General features: G+C 44.1%; 1 protein-coding gene and 1 pseudogene across 2 annotated transcripts in view; one reads left to right on the top strand and one right to left on the bottom strand.

The window, feature by feature from the left end:
- Nucleotides 1–25,140, bottom strand: part of PRKAG2 (protein kinase AMP-activated non-catalytic subunit gamma 2) — a 400,476-nt gene that overhangs the window by 314,374 nt on the left and 60,962 nt on the right. The window lies entirely within an intron of this gene.
- LOC119533893 lies at nt 1,313–2,264 on the top strand (annotated as a pseudogene).

The raw sequence follows: 25,140 nt of genomic DNA, 5'->3' as shown, positions 1-25,140 counted from the left end.
AAGTGTGATTTCTGTCTCAAAGGGCAATTTATGATTTTTGGCAGATACTGCCAAATGCCATCCTTAGGACGGGCCCATTTTGCACTCTTAACCATAATGTAGGGGAGATTCTGTCTCTCCACAGCCATGCCAATAGATTTTGTTGTCAAATTTCTAGATTTTTGCAAGATAGGTGAGAAATAGCATCTGGGCAATTTAAATTTGATGTGTGTTTTTAAAATCTTTTGTGTTCCTTCATAGTACATAGTAACTATTTGAGGTAGTATCAGGTGTACACTGTTTCTCAAACCACAGGTAGGATACATGGGTCATGCGAGCAATTAGGGGGTCCAAATAGTTGAATGTGTGTATGTTTTTTCAACGAAAAAGAATAGGAAAAATGCCTCATGAAACTTGCCTTATTGTGTATATATATTCAACAAGTCATGATGTAACGTTCCTTACTATGGCTCACAGTCAAAGTTTCAAGGCCGCTGGTGAATTGGCTCAAATCATTTGCACATTGGCTACCCGTGGTAAGTTGCTTCCAAGATGGCTACCATCGATTTCTCCCCTCATGTACACATAAGCCTTTTCTCCATTGACGGTTGTCTCTCTTCTCCTTCCCCTTGATTCTGGGCTATTTTGATCAATAGAAATACAGCAGAACCAACACTGTGTGACTTCTGAGGTTAGGTGATAAGAAGCCTTATAGCTTCCCGCTGAATCTCTTGGAACTCTTGCCCTGGGGGAAACCAGCGGCCCTGTAAAAAAGTCTTACTACCCTGAAACCATCATGCTATGGGGAGGCTCAAGCTAGCCCCGTGGAGAGGTGACTACAAGAAAGAGCTGCCTAACCAACCCAGGCACCAGAAATGAGAGTGAGGAGGCTTTCAGAACACTCTAGCCTCAGCCGCCATCTGACTAAAAATGTGTATGGCACTCTGAGCAAGAACTGCTCACCTGAGGCTGTCAACCTCTAGATCCGTGAGGGATGATTCCAAATCAGATTTTTAAATTTGGGAGTGGTTTTTTTGTGTAGCAATAGATAATCAGACTACTATGAAACCTTGTGAAAGTTACTTAATTTCTCTGTGCCTCAGTTTTTTAGTCTGCAAAATGGGTGTCATAGAAATAAGTATCGCAGATTATAGGTTAACATATATAAACATAAAAACACATAACATATATGAGTTAACATATAAAGAGGTCACTATGATGCATACTAATCACTTGAAAAAAAGGCAACCACAGACCTCAGCAGCCCCTGGTATCTGTGCGTGTGGAGTGCGCCTGCACAAGCTGTGGCTGCCACAGGCTTTGAAATGTGAATCTTTTCTTCTTTCTGACTGCCCTTTGCTTGGGAATAGCATCAGCTGCTGTAAAATTTGATCCAAGTTTAGATGCACAATGGTGGCAGTGGAAGACAATGCACCAGAGACTCAATGGCATGAGTGAAGAAGGCTGGAGGAGAGCAGTGTGGAAGAATGTGAAAATGATTGAACTGCACAATTGGGGATACTGCCAAGGGAAACATCACTTCCCAATGGGAATGAATGCTTTTGGCGATGAGAACAGTGAAGAATCCAGGCAGGTGGTGAATGTCTTTCAAAGCCAGCAACACGAGAAGGGGAAAATGCTCCATGAGCCTCTCTTTGTTGAGGTCCCCAAATCTGTGGCTTGGCATGAGAAAGGCTGTGTGACTCCTGTGAAGGATCGGGGTCAGGGTGGTTCTTGGGTTTGCAGTCTAGCTGGTGCCCTTGAAGGACAAATATTCTGGAAAACTGGCATTCCAGTATGTTCAGGACAATGAAGGCCTTGATCCAGAGGAATCCTATCCATATACTGGATAGGACATGACCTATTGCTACACACCTGAGTTCTCTGTGCCAACAACACTGGCTTTGTGGCCATCCCCCTGCAGGAGAAGACACAATGAAGGCAGTGACAACAGAAGGTCCCATCTCTGTTGGTATCGCTACAAGCCATGACTCCTTCCAATTCTACACATCAGCAGCAAAGGTCTGCATCATGTGTTCTCATTGTTGACTGTGGCTTTGAAGGAACAAATTCAGATAACAATAAATATTGGCTCATCAAGAATGGCTGGCGTACAGACTGGGGCATGAAGGGTTATGTAAAGATGGTCAAAGACCAGAACCACCACTGCAGAATCACCACAGCAGCTATCTATCTTAGTGTGACCTTGTTGTAGGGTGAAAATGAAGGACTTGAGAATGGCATGTTGGAGGAATTTTATTTTAAAATTGGCCAACACTTATTGCGTGGGATAAAGCACTTGGGTCATTGAGGATCTGAGTTATGATATGAATTCTTTACAGTGGCAAAATGTTACCATTACTTTAATTACTGCTGTAAACAGCTTTGTAATATCAACTCATTTCTAAATGCTTGAATTTTCATTATTTTAAAAGGATGTATAAAGTTTCATCTTTTTTAAAAAATTTTAATTTCATGAATCAAGAAAAATTGCAGCTAATACTCGATTGATTTTTGGGGTGAGATGCTATTATTGGGCCCAGAAAGTAGACCATAGACCCTTCTCAGAGTTTTTGATTAGAGGAAAGAGGCAAATTCAAATGTATCTTCACATCTGCCAAGATCCCTTCCTTATTTACAAGTGAAAGGGAAGTTCAGGAAGGCAGAATCAAAAGCCAAGTCAAACCCTTGGTGGTGAAGTTAATGGAAAAGTCTCTCTGAGCAAACTCCTAAATTGCTGACTTCCTTATTTATTTAAAAAAAGGGTTGATGGACATGGATTCCGGGAATGAGCCTGACCCTGGCATCGAGAGATTGAGAATGCCTTTTTGACCAAAAGGGGTAAACGAAAGGCAACAAAATAAGGTTTTAGTGGCTTAGAGAGTTCAAATAGAGTCAAGAGGCTGTACTGGAGGATTCTCCTATGCAAGCTTCACCTAGATAAGCCCAAGTCAACAGTAGTCCCGAAAACCTTAAAGGATACCAGATCCCTATCTGGGAATCTATAAAAGTTTCACTCACTAAGTTTATTCTTCAGAGACTTAAATCCTTTAGAGTGCTCCTTTGCCATCTCAGTCCCCAAACCCAGAGGCAATAGCTCTTCAAGAACATCAACTAGATGTGTTCCCTTTGCTCATAAAGTTGACACCCCTTTTCAACATGAACAGGTTAGGGTGGTCACTGCCTAGACATCCCTGAAGATCAGGAAAGTGATTAAACTAGAGGAAGGGGTAGAAACAGATAATATGGAATTTAACAAAGGCTTATGAATACTAAATCTTTATATAATTTTCTTTTTCTTAGTTGCTAGGGTACTAGAATAGCTAGAAGGAAAGAACTGAAACTGGAACTGTAACACATAGTATCCTTTGAAATTTTTTCTATAGCTATTTGTTAAATTGTAATTTGAAAGCTATACCTTTTTGTATCTATGCTATATTTCACAATAAGGAAATAACTGAAACTATGGTAATATAACTCATAACAACTTCGGAAATTTCCTATATATTTACTTGTTAAATCCTACTTTGAAAGATACTACCTTTTTGTATATGTGTTACATTTCATAATAAGGAAATAACCGAAACTGTAGAACTGTAACCTGTAATATTTTTTGAAATTTTCTCTCTAACTACTTGTTAAATTGCACTTAGAAAGTTATCACTTTTATGTATATATGTTATATTTGACAATAAAAAATATGAATAAAATTTAAAAAAAAAGGGTTGGTGATTTCTGGGTTAGGGTGAGAGCTAACAAAAAATAGAAATGGAAGCTATTGAAATATTTTCAGTATTCTCAAAAGTCTAAAGAAAATTGTACATTTTTACTTGTGACTGCAAAGCAAACAAGAATATCAAGTCTCTGCTTTTGGCTGGAATTTTATCAGCTCTGGTAACACTGATTATCTGATGCTGAACAGAAAGTCAATCAGCAATTACTGACATTAAGAATGACTGAGTGAAGAAATTGTTAATTAACGAATGAGGGTTCGATAGATAATCTCTCGAAGCTTAGGATCAATGGGAAGAAACAGAAGGATTCTGGGAGGATTTTTTAAAACTATATGAGAACCACTGGGTACTTATTCATCTAAACATCAATTAAGCATCCACTATGTGTCTGGAATTGTGCCGGATACAGGGTATACAAAGATAAGATACACATCCCACCCTCAAGAGTCTGAGGATGAAATAACATCAGCTGAAGGCTTTGCAATCTGAAAAGAAAAAAAGGAACATAAGGTAACCAGTCTTGGGAAATCTGCCAGGGGCTTGGAAATGGATTCCAGTGCTCAGAAAATCAGAACCTCTATTCCCTAATCGAGAAAACAGGAGAATGGATGAACAATTGGTGATATATCCATATGATGGAATACTACTCAACAATAAGAAGGAACAAACTCATGAATGAATCTCAAAGTCACGAATTAAACACAGACACAAAAAACTACCGGCTCTATGAGACCATGTATATGATAGTCTAGAAAATTCAAAACTAGATTGATAGAAAACAGATTAGTGGTTGTTAGGGGCTGGAAGTAGAGGTAGGGGATAGATTGCAAAGGGACATGAGGGAACTTTCTAGGGTGATGAAAATGTCCTAGATCCTGATTATGGTGGTAGTTACATTTATCAAAACTCATCTAATTATATACTTGAAATTGCTATTGAATTTTATTGTATGCAAACTATACCACAATAAAGCTGACCCATGGGGGGTGGGGACAAACAATCTACAGAATGTGAAGGAAATGTATGCATTATTAATCCTGGAATATTTAACAGGCTTTTTCATCTAGTGGGAGTAGAATTTTCAGCTCGCAGCTGTGCTGTGGGTGAAGTTATACTTTATTCTCCAGTAAAATCCCCCAGTTTCAATTGTCCTCTTGGTGCCAAAGCACTGAGGCTTGTTACACCTATCAGATGGGCACAGTTGGCCCTCCATCCCCGGCTCAGGGTTCAGAAATTGTTAGCATTTCACCCTCCAGACCCTATCTCAGATGCACAGTTGGCACAGATCTAGGAAGAATGATTTGTTGGACACCAAAAGCCTGATTTCTCCCAAAGGTAAGTCCCCAACAATGCAAAATGCCTACCATTAGACCCCTTATTTGGGCCAAGGTAGTATTGAAGAGGTAGCCGGGAGAGGGAATTCAGTCAACTAACCCCTTCTCTGAACTGATATGTTACTGGATTAGCTAATCTCAGAAGAGGACCCTGAGGGATCTAGGAGAGTGAACAGAGAAGTTTAGATGGTGGGGAGATGGTCAGACAGCACAGCACTTTGATAAGGCCATCTGGGAAGCTCTACAGCAGAAAACCCTAGACTTAAGGGGAGGCACCAGGAGCGGGGAAGGGGACGCCCAGTGGCAGTTGTGGACCACCTGTCTATAATCCCCTGCCTTTCCCTCTAGCCAAATAAGAAGAAACTGAGGATACTGAAATGTGATGAAGAACATCTACCACAGCTAGTTTATCCCATTTTCAGCCAACCTGATATCCTTACTCACTGGCATTCCAGAATTTGTTAAAGTGACAATTACAAAGTCCCTAAAGTACCTTTGGAATCAGAGACTGGGTGATGCTTAGGTTTATTTCATTAATGCATTTTATGGTACTCTAGTGTTCTGAAAGTTAGCATTCCAGATATGGTACAGCTGGTAACTGTCAGTCAGAACGCTTGAGTCAACCACACCTCTAGGCATTTGGGATTACTGAAAAATAGTACTTGATTTTATTTTTGTGTGTGTGATTCTACAGGATTTCATTACCTATCTCCACAAGAGAAATTGGGGAAAGGTGATTTAGAGGGTAAATTGCTAGACTTGATAATCTTGGACAAGAAGGTCCATAATCTTCTCTTTAAATAAATGCGCAGGAGGGAGAAAGAAGGCTGACTCACACTCAGTTCACTCACAAGTAAGGATTCTTCTCTCCTGCAAAGCCAGTCCAGAGCACTGGTTCTCAGGCCTTAGTGTGTATATAAGATTTTGCTGAGAAGCTGGGAGAGTTTGACTTGGCAGGTTGGGTGATGCAGGTGGGGCAGGCCATACTTTGAGAAACATTGCTTTGGTGGGATTTCCTCAGTCTCTCTGATGGGTTGAGACACCCCAGAAGGCATCTGGGCTCTGGTCCAGTGGCTGAAGTCCTTTTCTCCTCACTTAGGAGAAAGTGGGTGGTGGTGGGGGGAGCGGATGTCATGAACAATTCTCACATGCCAAATTGGGTTTTGAAAAGGAAGGGGAGAAAACACGGACAAGAAAAAACAAAACTGAAGCAGGTATTGATCCTTCCTCTTCTGGCCTTGCAGGCCTCCGAAAGCCCCTCCCTCAGGATCCCCTCCTCAGGGGTCAAGCCTTGTAACAGCAGCAGGAATAAATGGTGGCCTGGCCCGGTGGGACAGTAGCTGTCTCCAGGTGGGACACCTATGGAGGAGGAGGAAGACAAGTCCTTCTTGGAAGGGCTGCTAGCAGCTCATGAGACCATCAAGGGATCTGGGCAAGGCCCGGAGAAACATCCTGAGGCTCCCCTAGGCGCCTCGAACTGAGGGGTTCTCAGGCCCCCACCATGAGGGGTCACTAAAAGCCTCCTCACCCCACCTCCAGGCCTGGTTGCAACATTTTCCTCTTCCTTCCCTTCCTTCCTTCTCTCCCCGCTTCCAGGTCCCATCTTTCTTTCCAATCTCCCCCCCTGGAGTTTGTGTTGGAAGACCAACTGGTAAGTGTATTTCAAGGCTTTGTGATTTGAGCAGATAAGTGTGGCGATGACTCAGAGTGAGTGGGTGGTGACAGATGTATGCAGCTAGCGCCGAGCCAGGCATGATTGATTCTTGTTAAATGGCTGGCTTGGTCTCGGTCTAACATTAAGGACAAATCCCACCAGGGGCTAGAGGGCTCTGGAAATCTGAGTGGATTCTCAGTTCAAAATGGATAAATCCCTAGCCTAGCCCATCCCATCCCCTTCCCACACGTGCCCACACCCAAATCAGTGCACTATCAGCAGCAGGGATCAGCAAGAAATCCTTCCTGCTCTGTGGCAGGAATCAGAACTGGGCTCATTCAAAAACAGTGGGTGCCCCTATACCTAGGGCGTTTTGAGGGAAGTCTCTGCTGGTACCAGTTTTTCTCTTGCCAGTCTTCTGGGTACAGGAAGTTTCCCTTTTATATTCATTTCTGGGGATTAGAAGCTTATCTTATTCTTACTCTTAAAACGCAAGCACTCCCTCCAAGGAAACATCCAGAACCCCTATTGGCTCACTCTTGACTCTGAAGTCAAATTATGAGCAGAAATCAAATACTCTTTATTGGTGTGAGGTTCAGTTATCCAGAAAACTCATCTTTTTAGAATTCTTCACTTCCTTCCTTTCTCTTCCTTACTAGGAAAGGCTTTAGATACTAGAAAACCCCACATAATGGCAATTAAAGTTAATCTAATTTTTTTGGATAATTAGAAAGATCTTTCTAATTCTCATTGGTAAAATATATTTCTAAAAATGTCTTCACATATTTTTCTGCTTCAATAAGAAGAACGGAAGTGGGCAGGTTTTAACTGTCCGATGGTGATGGTTTTTGTAAAGTGCCAAAATCTCTACCGTAACCACACTCAGGGCAGTAGGCAGGATAAAAGCTGTAGAATATGTCCCAGGGTCAGATTCACTCCCATCCTGGAAGGAGCCTTTTTGTCTCAATTCATTATAGTGGGTATTTTGTCATCTTTTTCTACCCTATAAAAGAGAATGAGTCCCATACCCAATATGGTTAACCGAAGATTCTGCTTGTTGGTTCCTGGGTAATTGAAGTTTTGTGCTTTATCCTTACACTAAGTAAGGACTATATTTTGTTTTATTTCCTTATGACCTTTTCCCAAACACAGGCCATCACAGTTCTCCCTTCCACGAAGTCTCAGAATACCCAAAATGCTCAGAATTTCACTTCCAGTCATGAAAACATGATTCTGACTGTTACTTAACCAATAGAGCTTGCAAATCAGAGAACAGCTGCGTTTAAGGTTAAAAAACATTAGTTGTTTGGGTTATGGGAAAAGGAAAAAAATCCACAAAGTTTTCTGAGGTTTGATGCTTCATCTTTCATGTTTATCTCTCCTTAGCTCCTGATACTTTATATCTGGTTCTTTAAGCAGCAAAGAAATCCCATCCCAGGAGCTCTCAAACTACAGGAGACCCTGACCAGTATAAAAGCAGAACTAGGGCTGGGAGAGAACTAGTTACTCCTTCCTGAGCCTTGGGATGCCACAACCCTCCAATCCCACCTGAGGATCCATCCTGGGGGGGGGGGGGATCCACCCTGGGCCTCCGGAACACCCCCCACCACCACCAATATTGGCAACCTCAAATATGACAGTGGGGTTAATTGCAGGCTGTGTGTTCAGTCGATAGGGACAGCTCTGTGCTAACTGCCTCTCCGAGTGTCTGTTATCTTATCTACTGCACAGCAAGGCTCTAACTTGCAGGTGACTAACTACCAGGCAGGTGGCAGACTCCCTTAAAAGCATACATTAAACAATAAAATGCCACCACATACCTCACCCACAAAGGGAAATAAAAACAAAAGACTAAGTCTGGCTTTGATATGCTTCTACTTTCTCCCTACCTCCTCCTATGTTAATCTCAGGGCAAGAGGTGCCAAAGGAAATCAAGAAAAGAAGATCATACAAACATGCCATTGTGACCTTCATTAGAAGGTTATAACAGCAGAATAACATTGAGACAGCAGGCAACTGAAGTGAGCAAACAACATCATACGTGATAGCAGGCCAGGAGGCAGGGATCCAACTTCCCCATCACCAGGGACATATTGCAAATGGAGTGGAACTGGGATGGCAGGGGATGGTAGGAACCAACTGAACTGCAAACCCTTCTGCCATGATTGTCTGAAGAATAATCAAAGTGATAAGATCCAGAGAATTCTATTAGACAACTAAGTCAATTCAAGGCATTGCTTTGAAAGGAATTCTGCTGGACTCTGCCAAGGCACCCCACAACTGAACACTCACTGAGAGGGAAGGGGTCTACCATTTATTAATCACCTCTTATATGCCAGGAACTACCCCTAGGTCAATCCAGTCTTCATACCAACCCTGGGAGGCAGGCATCATGGTCTCCATTTTTAGAAGAAAAATCAGATTTGGAAAGATTAAATAATTTGTCCATGGTCCCCAGCTGGTAAATAGTGGAACACAAACTACGAGTCAAGTCTAACTCCCGAGGACAGTGCCAAAGGACTCTGGGGTTAAAGAGAGAACATCTCTGGGTTCTTGGGCATCAGTTGCTTGTGATTCACTTATACTTCTAACTCAAATCTTAGTAATTGAAGTTAGAATTCTGAAGTCTCTCATTAAGTCTCTTTTAGGGCTCCAGGGCCTTAAGTCATACCCGTGGGAAAGAAGTTTGGTCCAGGTGGATGAAATATTTGGCTGGAAAGTACACAGTTTATAGGTGATGCTCTCTCTCAGTAGTTAGAAAGCCGAGACTTTGGGACAGCTTTCCTCCACTTTGGGGCTTAAGGGGGTGCAGAAGCAAAGAGCATGGAATGAGCCACTTGCTTGCAGGTCTTCAGTTTCTTGCTAAGTCACCAAGCCTGAGATGAGAGTTGAGATGCAAGTTTTCAATGTCAAGTTTGGAGCCTAATTCTGCCATTTACTGGGTCTACAATCTTGGTAAGTTATTCAAGTTCATGGAGCCTCGATTTCCTCATGTTTAAAGTGAGGAAAACACCTCCCAGGATTGTCATGAGAATTAAAAGAAATGACATCCATGAAAAGGCCAAGCACAGTGCCGGGCACCTCACACACAGTCAATAAATATTTACTGAAATATAAAATACAAACAGCTAATAGCATTTGAAGGGGTAATATGGAGACACTTCCTAAGAAATCAAGACACTAGCTGACTGCATAGGGGAGTTAGCATTTGAATCCATCTATAATAACTAACTGACTATTACTTAATCCAAAATAATGCATAAAACAAAAATATAGGCATTAACCTATATTAATCGATAGGCTGATTATGAGCAAATGCTAAAGGGGTTTGCTAGAAGGGGATGGGGCAAGACTGGTCTGCACAGGCATCATGTGGGAGGAGTGATGACACTTTTCAAAGGAAGAGAGAGGTCTGTAGTTTTGAAAGAGAGCAGTGAGGGGAAGGAAAAAATCCAAGATTCCATGAGTTAACAGCTGAGCTGAAATGAGAACCTAAAATTAGTACCTCCATTTCCAGGGACCCTCTCCATATCCAGCACAATTAATTAACAAGGTCAAGACCAAGCATCTTGCTCATCTTGGAATGTCCAGAGCGTAGAGGCGGGACTTAAGAGTTTGTTTTACTGAAATGTTGATTCTCATACCAGCCTGGAGACCTAACCTGAGAAGCCAGGCCTGGGAGAGCAAACAGTACCTGCAGCCGAGGGATTAGGTCCCCCTAACGCCCCTTGGTCCACCAGCCCCCCCACCCCCGCCTCCACACCTCCGAAGACAAAGACCAGGGCTGGGCCTCTGGGGTCCTGGCTTCCCTTCCAGGCTCAACCCCTTTGTGACTTTAGGCAATGAAAGAAGCTGAAGTCCCTTACATATCCTAGATTTTCAATTATGTTCACTGAAGGAATTTCCCCTTTTAATCCTTGGTTTGCTCATCTAAACAAAGGAGTTTACACCTGTTTCATAGGCCTGGTATTGGGGGCCAAGATAAAAACAAAAACAAGAACCTGTCTTAGATTTATCCAGCCCTTGAAACTTTCCATGCCAGCTGGGGAAACTGTAGGAAAAGTGAGAAGAACCTGAGACCTAGGAGGGGGTATTACCGGGATTTCCTGAGCCAGGAAAGTAAACTGAGTCCTTGCGGAGAGGTTTGGGAGCCCAGAGGACACTGAGTCGCTCTTGCTGCATTTGTTTGCTGATGTTCCTAGGAAGCTTCAGAGAGGAATCCCCAAGCCGGCGCCCAGGTGACCGAGCCCTCTGCTCCCTCCTCCCCACCTCCCACTCTCACATCACTCTTACTTATGCTCACCTAACAGCACCTGAAGTTCTCCTCTATTTATGTCCTGGAGCCTCTTCCCCAATCAAATACAAGCATCCTGAGGGTAGCGATTCTGTCTGCTCCCCCTGCAACCTCAGCCTGGGGTGGCACCGGCTAAAGTTCCGGCCCCTCCATGGAGCTCTCTCCAGCTGCCCCCAACACACCATCTCCCCTCTCTTTCAGCACTACAATGTGTGCCACACAATTCAGTACTCTAGCACTTGTGATTCTTGAATTGTTTACTATTATCTTTTCTCCCGACCTAGACTATAAATCCAGAAGCACAGAATCAAGCCTCAAGCTTCTATTATAACCCATTGGGCTACTCCCAATCAGCCACATTCAAACACTAGAAATCATAGGCTTCAGTCTGAAGTTCTCTGCAGACATAACCAGTTCAGCCCTTGAGTCACAGAGAGGGCACTAGAGGTAAAAATAAGATAAAATTTAAATGACCTGCTCCAAGTGCCGTGCTTTAATGTCAGGGAAGGATGAGGAGGGCGAGCTGCCCGTCTCTGAATCCAGCATCCTTCCCACCCTCCCACTGTACTTGTTGCTCTGCAGAGACATTCAACGGTTAAGGCTTCTGGGTCTTCTCAGCCTCTCCCCTCCTCTACCCACCAGAGAAGTCAGTTCTCGGATCATTCATTAGGGAAGGTCATCTCTCATCTCCTCTTCTTTCCTTTCCTTTCTATTCCCATTTCCTATTTCTCCAATATATTCCCCATAAGTTGAACAAGCAACAAGTAGAGCTATACCCTCCAGCAGGAGACAAGCTACCTCGCCATGCCCAAAGTGCCCATACTGTCCCCAGTCTTTTCCATTTTGGCCAAATCTAATCAATGATGACTCAGGAAAAGAGAAAGGAAAGGCAGAGAATGTCAACTTTGCTCAGATTTCACTGAGGGGACTTTAAGCCAAAGGGGGAAAGGGGGAAAGGTGGCAAGGCGACCCATGGCTCAGCAACCAGCTGTGTGGCTGCTCCAGCTGCCCCATTACCAGGCTGGTGGGGCCAGGAGCCAGAACTCAGATAAGGAACAGAGATTAACACTCCCACACACACATACACACATCACTTTCTCTTGTTATTCTCTTTAAGTCACCAAGAAAAAGTTATGTAAGGAGAAAGCATACAGCTCACATGTAGGAGAGGAACATTTTGTTCAGCCTTGGGGTATTTAATTTAATAAGAGGCTCCTGGAGAACAAAGCAGCAATTCAGCATCAGTCCTGCATGCACAGAAGACAAAGCATTAAAAGAGAAAAATGCACATGCTGGAACGTACAATCACCATGCATTTAAAAATCCGGCTCCCTCTGCTTACTCAGCCCCAAGTCGTCCTGGAGATTTCCTCTTCCTGAATGCTAATAAGAAGTGTCGGTTTGTAAAACACTAAACGACAAGAGGCGAGTGACGGGAGACAAACAGCACTCACAGCTCTGGAAAATCCTGCTGCCTCACTTGAAAGGTCCATAAGAGAAGGGGGTTTTCCAGCCCCTTCAGTCCAGGCAATTTCTTAGGTTCGGCTGCTCTCCGAGCTGCTGCCACTGCACGTCTGCAACAGATGGGGACCGGGGCTGGGTGTGTTCCCAGTCCCCAAAGCAGCGCAACAAGCGGATGGCAGACAGCATGAGCTGGCCTGAGACAGCGCAGGCGACAGTTCTTGTTGACTAGAGCTGGTTCACTGCTCAAAACGCAGGCAGAGCACGGACGGATCCCCCCATTGATGGGATTGCAGCAGACTGTCATTACCACCTGTGTCAGGGCTGCTGGGAAGGTAACTCCTTACTCTACAGGCAAGTTAGTGGGAGGCAGGGCTGAGTGAGGTCTTTTAAAAAGACAGGCAGCAGGAAAAACGAAGACAGGAACAGAGGCTGGTGATGCAGCAGTCTATGGCAAATGGGATCAAGGTCCTCTGGTCATCGCAGTTCTGTGCCCCATCCCCATCTACCTTGAGGCAAAGGCTAGTTAAAGAGGGAGAACGGAGGAAAATAACAAGTTGGTTTCAGAATTCTGGACTCCCTGGAGATGCCTGTCTCTAGGATATAGAGAATGCAGTTTTCTCTCTGACAAGAATGATGGCTAAGGCCTTTCTAAACGTCTACCCTAGAGGAATCACCATGGGATGCCCCAGTCCCCCAACCCCAATCAGACAACTTGCACTCATCCAGAAGGCAACACAGTCCCTGACCTAGGAGGTGTGCAAGCTGGTTGGGAAGAAAATGGGCTTGAATCCTTAGGAGAAAATGAGAGTCCCAAATACAGAACACTGCAATGTTTACTATTAAATAAAACTTTCTAGTGACTTGAACGTTCCAGCAATAGAGGAATTGCTTCGAAAGACAGTGAGCAATCCGTCACTAAAGGTATTCAAGGAGGTGTTCAAGTAAAGGAGACCATTGCATGGATTCTTGCATTGGATGGAAAGTTGCACTAGATGGTCTAAGCCTCTTCTAAGATTCTATAATTTTATTACATGATTTAACTAGCAAATTTGTGGTTCAGGTAAGAGATATAGAAGTCAAATGCAGGAAAAGATGGTTATGGGTGGATGATGCAGGGAAGGGTTCATGGAGATGTGACAAATGAACATTATATGGCTACCTACCAAGTGTCATGAACAAAGAGGCACCTTGGTGAGAGTTTGGGGCTTTGGGGAATTTCTAATGGGTTTGGAAGTCTGTGACCTTCTTAAGATTAACGTCAGCCCCGGAGGGTTGCTGTTCATTCAATGGTCCATTCAAACTGGAGATGTCAGGGGCGTGGAGTATAGTGGCGAGAACTCTGTGGGAACTGGGAATCCTGAGGCCTTGCTCTAGTTCTGCTGCCCTGAGCAGCTGATTAACTGAGAAATCCCTTTAAATTGGAATTGTGTTTTCTCAGCTACAGTGAGCAGTGAGTTACAAATATACTTCAAGGTCCTTTCCAGACCTAAATACTAATATTCTGGAACAACCAGGTCCAAGTCCTGGCTCAGTCACTGCTCTGAACCCCAATCCTTCCTCTTAAAGAAGAAATCAGAATAAAGACACTTGCTCTGTACATCTCCCAGGGTTGCTGTTGGGATGACGGATGAGAAAGCATTTGGACAGCAATAAACATTGGCATGGGATGTGCGAAATTATCATGAAATCAAAGAGCAGCTAGAGCAAACTCACACTTTAGCAAAAAGCTGGCACCATTTAGTGATGAACAAAGGGCTGGTCTCCTGCAGCCAGCCCCCTGGGCACCCACACAGGTGGACAACCTGTGTTCCAGCCAATCACAATATTTTCTCCTGCTGCTTCTGGAACTAGCCTTGCTAGGTTAGCTGGGCTTGCTTTATTTTTGTGTGTGCTTTATTCCAAAGCACACAAACAAGCCTGAGGAAAAAAGCCAAATTAGTTTTGTGTGAAATCACTGGAAATACTAGGGAAATGGGCTCCACAATCCAAAAGATTCAAAGGTTTGCTACACTCTGAGACAAGCCCCTGAAAATGACTTATGGGGCATGAATGCCTTCTGCAGGTCCGACTGCCAGCAATTCCGTTATGGGAAGCTGGTATCATCCATTAAAGATTTAGGAGCATAAACAGCTCTCTCCAGCTTGCAAGCTACCAACCACAAATATGGTTGTTTTTACCTTAATTTATTCTCTCTTCCAAACTCTCCATGCCAATGTTCGGTTCACTTAGGGGGTTCATGCTTCCTCTTCAGGCTCTGAGCTTTTTTTGCCTGCTTTCCTTAGAGGGTGGAGGTCTGATCTCTCGAAGTTCAAAGCTCCGATTGGTGCCACGATAGATCAAAGATACTTAGTAATACCTGAAGATTGCTTCTACTCCAATCTGACCGGTCTGGGAATTAGAAATGGCACAACCCCTCTGAATCACCCCTCATCTTCCTAAACACCTTTTTCCAGGCATTTCTTGTAGCATTCTCACCAGACAAAAAAAGACAAAGCAGAATCAATCCAAACCAAACCAAAACCAAAACTCTTCACCAGCTCCATACTACCTACATAATAAATCAAAATTCTTCAGAATGGTATATCAGGTCAATAAAAGCCTGGTCCACAGTCTTCCTTCCGATGTCTTGGGCTTGCACAAAATTATCAATCAATAGCCTTCAGCCCAGTGCACCTGGCTGACTGTGCTTTCTGCACTTCTAGAACGTGTCCTGGCTCCCACCACCACCACCACCATTAGCCCTTCCCTGGCATCTGTAGGTTCTTACCCTCCCCCTCTCCTGGAATCAAGTTTTTGAGTACGTCAGCAGGCATACACGTTATCTCAACCTGCACAAGTAAATAGGTAAAATACTAGCTAGTCTACCAATAAGGAAGTTGTAGCTCAAAGAGCTCAAGTCACCAAGGTTATAGAGCAAATAGGTTGCAAAAGTGGGATTCAATCACAGGTCCACCCCCTGCCCCAAAAGCCTGGGTTTGTACCAATGGGTTTATACTCCTCCCCCTTTTATTTATTTATTTTTGCTTCTTTTTTCTGTTTTTTCTGTGGTGCAGGCTTATTTACTTGTGTAATTAAAATTAAGAAGAATAAGCTCATACTTGATATTTCCCCCTTTCTAAATCCCTCCTAAAGAAAATCTGAAATGCAAGCAAAGATTTAAGCATAAAGATAGACTGCAGCAAAAGGGAAAAATCTGATACCACCTAAGTGTCCAAAAGTGGGATTATTGTTCAGTATGTTCTGATATGGCCACACGATGTGGTATTATGAAATAACATAGCAAATAATAACAGTGACTTCAGAGAATTGTGAATCATGGTCACAATGGTAAGGAAAATCTCAAGCTGTACACAGTATTTGCTCAGCTATGTAACAGTTATGTCACAAACTAGAAACACACGTATGTACATGTGTAAAGAGAGTGAAGAGCCTGCTCCCCTCCCCCAGCCCTGGGGTAACAGACCTGGGTTATGTTTCTTAGTATCCCTGGAATCCAGCACAAATCCTCTGCCAAACCCCCTGCCACCTTCAGCCACCAGCCTCAAGGTCAAATGCTACAGGCTAAGCTTACAACCCTGTGATGAAGCACTGTGGCAGGAAAGGGATTGCAGCCCTAATGGCCCCATGGCCAGAGGGGGCCATAGCACAGACCCCACATTATGTGACACATCAAGTGATGCAACCTGCAGACAATTGTATATGAAGCAGCAACCTTAAAGAAGAGACACACTGCTCAATAAAGCCTTTATCATCCCCCTTTTTGGTGGGCCACATTGTCCCTGCCCTCAGTCAACCATCCTAGGGCTGCAAGATTTGTGCACATGAAAGTCAGAAGGCAGAGGCAGCAGGGCTCAGTGAAGTAACAAGAGTCTGTTCACCTCGTTCATTCCCTGCTCCTGTCTTCACCAGCTGCACTGGCAAGTCAGCTTGAAAGCCAGGCAGCCTTGGAGAGAGCAGCACAGCATGGCTGTTGGCTTGGCGAGCCATCGGGAGCAGCTTCTGAGATCCACTGGGCCAAGAAGTATTGTGGTCAGTGTGGTGATTTACTTTGAAACCCCATTTGCTCTAAGCCGTGTGAGGTGAATGTTCCTGTGTATGTGAACTCTGTGAAAGAAGCTAGGCTTTAGTTCATTAGTTTCTGAAATACTCTTGCTGGCAATCAAGATGCCAAAGAGGGTTTTACCCAGGACCTCAAAAATTCTCGTGGAAATCTATACTGGAGGGTTTGTTAATCAGCTCAAGGAATGTTGTAAATACTTTTTCATTGGCGAAATGAACGGTGTTCAAGATAAGTGTTAGGTCAGGAAGATCCCACAGGCTGCAGCACTCTTGAATAAACCAGATATGAGTAACCAACTGGCCCAGCAGCTACCCAAACTGCAGCCCCCAAGGCCCAGCTGCCTCTGATCCGGCAGGCCTCCACCTCAGAGAACTCTGCTGTTACCTGTCATTGGGTTGGCCTGTCCCAGCCTAAGAATAAATACTTTTAGAGCTGGCTCAGAGTGAATCACTCATCCAAAATGGAGTCCTGAAGGGCAGCAGGGAGACTTCCTCTGAGCTACAAGAACATGTTGTACCTGCTGCCTAAAAACATCTCTAGAGGGTTGGCAAAATCTCATCTAAGATTTTTTTTCATTGTAACATACCACCTGGTTTTGAGGCTGTCAAAAGGATGTAGCCTCATCCACCTCCAACCACTGGAGGTTACCAGTATTTACCAAGTATTTGGATATTTGCTGAATGGCCAAATTGGCTCAGATTAGTTTGCCACGCAATTGCTCCTTGGCTACCTCCATCCAGGTAGAAGCAGCAGTCCTAAAATTCATGGATTGCAAAGATGTTTGGAGTCATTAAGATCTCCTACTCTCATTTCAATGTAGAGGAAGCAAAAGGAAACCAAAATCTCCAAAGAGTAATGGTCTCTCCATCTTTCAAAGCCAAGCTCCAAATATCTGAAGGTCAAAGGGATTCAGCCTGCTGACCAGAACCTCTCATGTGGAAACTGAACCGAGATCACAAGCTCCCTTGAGCTTCAAATGTGGAATGGGGTCTTTGATCCCTTGTTCCAAAGAAGTGCTATTTGCACAGACCATACTTGCATGTATTTCAGCTGTTAATTTGTGTTTGGGTTGTGTCACCTGCCAAATCACGTAGGTACTTCTATCAAATAAGCTAATATGTGTTTAAACTCGAAATCACATCTGACCAGTGGGGAAGCTGAAGCTTCCATGTTCAGTGACGTGCCCAAGATCACACAGGTGGGTGCTGAGAGAACCAGGACTAGAATCCAGGTGTCTTGACTTAACTTTGTTAACCTTTCAATTAGCTTAGGAGACGGCTCTTCATTTTTACTCCCTGAGTCTGGATAAGGCAGGAATTAGCTCTGTTTACTAAAAAGCTGGCTGAGTTTTTTCACTTGGCCCTGCAGTGACTTCCCAAACTTCAGTCTGAACAAGCCCAATTGTGTGCACAGCTCATGGAACAGACAAGAGAAGAGGAAGGATTTTCAATTCATGCTGGCAGCCAACATCTTTAAAAAAAAAAAAAAAAAAATGAGTGCAAACCTAAAGAAGCACTGATCAGTTCAGAGCAAATAAGACATAAGCATGCTTAGTTATTTGTCTGTCAAAACTTAACTAATGTAAGCCCCACCTTGTCTATGAAGTCTTCTCTGATCACCTCCACCACCCACCCAGCTCACCTGGCGCAATGACTTCTCCCACCCCAACTGCCCAACGCCACAGTTTCCTTTGTCTTCCATCATTTTAACTTTTAGGCCTTGCTACTGTTCTTTGAGAGCACATACTTTTTTGAATGCTCCACAGTCTCTGAGACTAGACTCATTGGTCAATCAAGGAAAAAGCTTCTCAAACTTGAGAAGTAGGAATTCCTTTATCTGAGATAGGCAAATGTATTAATCTTCAATTGAAGTAGTTTGGCACTTGTGAAGCCCCCATTTTCCTCTTTGGTTTTTCAATTAAAAAACCAAAACAAAAGACTGGCTTCTCTCCTAACACAAATGCTCATTCAGTCTTCTGGAGGTCCACCAATCCATCACATCTCTTGCTCTATCCCTCAGCTCCCCCGGTTCTGTTCAACAAATATTTATTGAACCCAACAAATAATTATCGAACCCAAACCAGCCTCTTGCTGGCTTTCTGAGACACAGGAATTAGAAGACATAGCCCTTAACCTTGTGGACTTTAGTCCTGGCAGGAAGAAAAGTCACTGGGACAGGAGATAAGCAAGCTGAGAGTCAATACAGTAGCTTGTGCGGTACAGACAACAGCTACCACAGAAGTTACCAGAGGGAAGTGTTGCTTTGGAAGAAAGAAGTAACAGAGCTTCATAAAAGGCGTATGCCTGAAACTGAGAATTTGAAAGGTAAGATTTGGAAAAAACACAGAAGCACTGGAAGGGACCTAGCATCTTGTAAGGCACCCTCATCTATCTTCTGCCTTGGATCCAGCTCCTCAGCCACCCCCAGACACGCTGGCAAGGTGCTGGGAAGCTCACAGCACCCAGATCTTCCATTGCAGCCAGGAGCCAGATTTGGGCCCAGGCTTGGCTCACCTACAGCTGAATGCTGACAGGCTGGGCGTGAAGCACGGAGCTTACCTAGTCACAGGCAGGTGCTCTGATTCCCAAAGTCTGTGACCTAAAATGGCCCCAAAGACACTGACGAACAGAAGGCTCTGGGCTGCCCAGGTGGTAGCAGGCCAGGCTGTCACTTAATATGAATAAGTCTTCCCAATGTAATTGTAGTCAATACAAACCATACCGAGGCACAAAACTATTTTTTTTCTCCAACAATGCCCCTAAGCCTGTCTTCTCTTTGAGAAACTGGATTCATTTTCCTAAGTTTACTGTGAAGGATAAAATGCTTCACTCATTCTTTTAAATGATGCTACTTTTCTACAGGTTCCAATTCCAGTTTTGCCATTGACTAGTTCTGTGACCTTGGGGTAAAGTGCTTAAGCTCTGCATACCTCAGTTTCCTCATCCTTAAAATGCAATTAATAAACACTGTACCTACCCCACAGGGTTACTGTGAGGATTAAATGAGTACACACACACTTTCTAAATATATCATCATCTGCAGAACACTGCTATATATATATAACATGTATATATAGAACACTGTGTGACACAGGAAGCACTTGTAATTGTTAACCTGGCCTGAGAGCCGACAGGTACCAACAACCTGGAAGCTAATACAGTCGATTTTAATAACTTGTAGCTCAGGTGTTAAAGAAGCCCCACTCTGGGACCTGGAACTATGACGACTGCCATTGGAAGGAGCCAAAGATTTTGAAGCCTTAAGGCAAGGTAAGAAATGGCAGAAAGCAGACAATAAAAAACCCCAGGGGATAAAAACAACAAACCTGCAGTCGCCTCAGGTGGGTGGATGCCTTCAGGCCAAGCCTGGGGCTGGAGCAGACCAATCAGCTTCAAGCTACTGTTTCCAAGAGGCGCTGGCGGCAGTGGCTCAGCTAGCTGCCCAAGGAAGCCTCCAGCTCAGGGGTGAGGCGGCATCAGAAGGGGCAGCAGGGCTAGCGAGAAGGGCTTGGGTAACCTGCCCTGGGCCTGACTGTTGGAGCCAAAAGGGAGCAAAGGACACAGTCTCCACTCTCAAGAAGACTTTGATCCCACCATGAAAACAAGTCAAGGAATTTCAGAACCTAAGTCTGCTCAGCAGAAAGGACAGGCATCAAAGGAGGGAGGAGTCACTGTGGGCTGGGGCGAGAGGAGGGAGTTGGAGGTGCTGAAGGCTGGGAGGATTTTGAGAAGCAGAGGGTAAGGGAGTGAGGGGAATGTCGTGAGAAGTGGGCGGGAAGGCCAGGGCTCTCTCCTGGAGCCCCTGTGGGTAGATCTCGCTGGCTGCGACGCGGTTCCCGTAGGGGCTCCTGGGCCACGAGGCCGGCGGGTTCCGCAGACGCCGCAGCAGCGCCTGGGAAGGCTCCGGCCGAGGAGGGGCCCCGGAGGGTGCGCCCACCCGTCCCGGGTCAAGCGATGGGGCGCAGGAGGGTCACGACCACCCGGATCAGCGTCGAGGGCGGCTCCCTTCCTTCTCACAAATGGCTGTCTGGGGTGGATGGAACACTGAAGTCGCGACAGAAAATTGTCAGCCCTCATTTAAATGAGGAGAAAAAAAAAATAGCCCTCCAGCAATCCATCCGCTTGGGGAAGCTGAGCTGCTGCCAAGTCTGCCAATATCGCTGCTAACATCTGAGTCTCCTTAGAATTCTTCAAGCAACCTGGTTTTCAGCTTCCACTCCCACAGCAGGAAGAAAACTCAACCTCAGCTGCGGAATCTGCTCCCTGACCTTTGGCGGGTCACAAACGGCTTTCCGCGGGAGCCCCAGTTCCAACCTGAGCCCAGCGAGCGCCCGGCCGGGGCTCGGGGTCTGCCTCCGCCCCCTGACCCTCCCCACGCCGCAGAAATGTGCATTACTTGGGCAGCTCAAAGAGGACGAGATTATTCACTTATCCAGTTTTATTGCCTAAAGGGATTCCATATCAATGAACTTTTCTGAAAAGGGAATAAAGCTAAGATTTACACTGAAACTTTTAACAATTTAAAAAGAAGTCTCTCAAAATATTATACTCTTCCTTGCCTTTTTTTCTTTTTTTTTTTTTTTCTTTAATTTTTTTTAAGGCATAATTCACATGTACAATTCAGTGGTTTTTTAGTGTGTTCACAGAGTTGTGCAACCATCACCACCATCAATTTTAGGACATTATTACCACCCCAAAAAGAAACTCTACCCATTAGCAGTCACTGCCCAGGCAATCACTAATCTGCATTCTGCCTCTATGGATTTGCCTGTTCTGGACATTTCACATAAATGGAATCATACAGTATGTCGGTCTTTTGTGGCTGACTTCCTTTTCTTCTTAAACCAAACATGATCAAATCATTGAAAGGTGAGGCAGTACTATATGGTGGAAAACCCACTGGGTTTAGAATCAGAGCTTGGGTCTTAGTCTAAGCTCTCTGGCTCTGTGACCTTAAGGTAGTTACCCTGTCGGACCTAGAGCCCCTTCGTCTGTAAAAGGGACAAGTAATGGCAGTCTTCACTGGCCTGCATGATGTTTAAGTGACACAGCATATGTACTGGGCCTGGCATCATTGGTTTTTAATCCCCTTCTTGCTATCCCCTCCTCCCCCATTCCTTGAAGAGTAGCTGTCACTTATTTAAAATGTCATTTAATACAGTGGTGAGGTTGGGGGTACCATGGTGTGTAGGGTTGAGTTTGCTCTTTCACTGAATTCCTCAAACTGCCAAGCTTTTCTAGTGGTTGATGAAAAAGGGTTTTACATTAGACAGCCCAGTGCTAGGTTCTGTAAATTAAACTGTCTGTCCACTAATAATTGCTGTCTGGCCCCTCCCTCACTATCAGCTGTCACTTTGCCCTGAGTCAGCTTCTGGCCAAGTTGTGGTTCCCGGATGCTTCTAATCTGCCGTCCTTTAATCTAGGAAGGAGCATAGGTGAGCTATCAGGGAATCTGAATACCATCCAAAAGTTTCTGAGCTACCAGCTCATTATCTGCTCGCTCATTAATGTGTGTGGGAAGTGCCTAACAGCAGAGGCTGTCTTAAGAGAATTCCACCGCTGTTTCCCTACGACCTGGTTCAGGATGCTGACAAAGCAGAGGGCAGTGGCTTTCCTGAGGGTCCAGCACCTCCACATTACACCAGGTGGGGTGAAGAACCTCAGGCATCAGTGTCATAAGTGGGCTTATTGACCAAGACAAGGACATCCGAAGGATGTAAAGGAAATGCAGGAACAAGTGGGACAGCCAGGCCATGGTAAAGCTCTCTACTGTGAACACCAATGTTAAATTTGGCCACCATGTGCCAGGCATATGGTGGTGGTGGTGGTGGTGGGTGCAGACAACTCTGCCATTGTAGCCTGGGGGCAAGAAATAGCAGCCAAAGAGATGGAACCTCTCTCTGCCTAATGAGTCTTGGCCTATTTAGACTATCATGTGCCTCATCTCCTGCTGAAACTTGCCCACCTCACAACATCAGAAATTAGGGAAAGAGCTGGGAAGAAATAGTGCCCTCAGTTTGTTTCTCCTAAGTCTGACCCTGTGTTTCTTCACATCAGTGGGGCCCGGAGCCATCCCTGATGGACGGGAGGTGGAAAGGAGGTCAAATCAACCCCGGGCTAATTCTCTACTCATGGTTCTCAACCTGCAGGGAACATAGGAATCATCTGGAGCATTTTTTCTGAAAACAGAAGCTCCACTATTGACATCAAAATTTATGAGGCTGAGAACTGGGTGACTAGATATACCCTTAATTAAGAACCACTGGTATAGTCCAACCATCTCATTCTAAAGATGAGGAAACAAGGACATGGAGAAAATGACACCCAAGGCCACTCTTATTATAATACCAGATATTAGTGTACCAGTTATTTCCTGGTATAATTTATAGAGCCAAAATAGAAGGTGCCTTTTGAGAAGGGAAATATGAAATCAGAAATATGAGCTTTCCCTTTAAGAAAGGAATCAGGTTTTGATTTAAACTAAGAGCTAATCACTCGGAGTGTGGTTCTTCCAGGGCAGTGCAGAAAATTGCCCGTGGTCCAGAATATTTATAAGACTCTATGAGTTTTAGAAAGCTTCTTCGCTGGAAGCTTCATAGCTGGCTAAGATCAAAGGTCCCAATTCAGGCTGCATTTTGCTTTACCTTGTTTTTCCCCTTCTACACATCATTCTGCCTGTTTCCTGACATCCATATTCTAAGAAGATATATATGTGCTTGAATTATGCTTGTGTTAACATCAAGATTTGTGAAATATACTGCAGATAACTGCATGAAGTCATAGACATGGTTAACATTAGAGACGGTGATATTTCATAAACTCTAGCTGGCGTTATTTAAATCATAGTGAAAGTGTAATGAAATCACAGTGGCTTCCCTATGGGGCCCTCTCTGTAGGAGGATATACAACCCCATCCCATTGATATAAGGCTTGGTCATGTAGTTTGCTTTTTCCAGAAGTGATGTGTGCCAATTCCGAGTGAAAGCTTTGAGAGCTGTCATGTGGTCTGACACCTCTTGCTTGTCCCTCTGACAGCAATGACCCAGATAGGGACTGTTCCTTCAGTCTGGGCTTCCAGTATAAACCAGATGTGGATTACAGCCACCACTGCTCATGTGGTATGAGGAAGAAATGAACTGCTATCACTGTACGTCACTGAGATTTGGGGGTCATTTGTTACCCCAGCATAACAGCCTAAACTCACTATTTTTCTACACCCTCTTTCTCTCTTTCTTGAGTCTATTCCCTAACCCTATATAAATGCAGTGTAACTTATAATGGTTGAGAAATTAGTTTACTTGGCTTTTTCTCGCTACTACTGCTGTTCGAGTCAAGTTTGAATTAAAGATGCCTCTGAGAGTGTTGTCTTGAACCTAAAACAACAAGATGTTTTGTTTTTCTTCAACACATTATTTTTATATTATTCTGTACTTATTAATACTTTGAGTATATGTTTTGTGTCTCCAATGATTTCTAAAACTGTTATCATGATGATCCTTTTGTGAATCCTCATAACCCTTAACCTAGAGCCAGACTCCCAATATGTGCTTACCCTTGGCTGAATTTAATTCAGTGAACATTTACTGACATCTGTTGTGTACCAGGCACATAAGCAACAGGGATTCAAAGATTCACAGTTGCAAGATAAAGTCTCTGCCCCACAATTAATTCCTAGTTTAGTTTTGAGATGGTTTTATCTCAGAACAGAAACGTTCACCCATGCTTCTTCTCTTTATGTGATACTCCCGAGGTGTACCCCTTCGTTCACCACCCCACCCTCTGAAGTGGGTTTTTGTTTAGGGTACACTTTCCTTAGAATAAATGGATTAGATGAAGATCTCCCCAGCATTATAAACACCGGATCTTAAAATCCATTTCACTTATTGCCAGGCCTAACCCATCCTAAAACTCCTTTATCCCGTTTTCTGCTTCCAATTGCCTCCAAATAAAATTAGTGAGCAAGCAACCAGTACATCCTTGGACAGGAGTGAGGGTGACCAACCGGTCTCGCTTTGCCTGAGACTATTAGTTTTAAAACTACAAGTCCCACATGCTGAGAAACCCCCCAGTCCCGGGCAAACCCAGGCAGCTGGACCCCTGGTAGGTAGAGGCTCTCGGCCCCTGCCTTTCCCTGGAGATCTGCTCGCAACTGTGCCTACACCAACCCACCCTGCCTTACCCACCTCCCCAAGCCCATCCACATACTTACTGTCTCCAGACTTCCAGCTCAATAAATGTCAACCATTTCCTCTTGCCTTTCTATTTTTCAGCTCTTTGGTAACTGAGGAAATTCCCTCCCACCTTTCCCTTCCTTTCTCTTTGTTTCATTTATGAGGTAAAAACTCGGCTTAAACATTGAAAAAGAGTAGACCTAGGGATTTGTGTTTACAAAAAAAAAAAAAAAGTAATTACTTTAAGTGAAAATAAAAGTTTTAAAATGAAATGAAACATGAATATCAGGGTTTTCTTTAAATATACTAAGAATGTCAAGAAAGTCCCTTTAGAATTCCCATAAAAATCTCTATTAATCTCTTTTCCTTTTCTAATCAAACCTGCTTGCCATAAAATACCTTTGAGACAAATAAACCACCACGGCAATTCAATTTCGTTTCCTGATTTTTAA

This window comes from Choloepus didactylus, chromosome 5 (assembly GCF_015220235.1).
Source record: "Choloepus didactylus isolate mChoDid1 chromosome 5, mChoDid1.pri, whole genome shotgun sequence".
Lineage (NCBI taxonomy): Eukaryota > Metazoa > Chordata > Mammalia > Pilosa > Megalonychidae > Choloepus > Choloepus didactylus.
The sequence above is the reverse complement of the archived record's forward strand: the minus strand, read 5'-3'. Positions and strand labels throughout refer to the sequence as shown.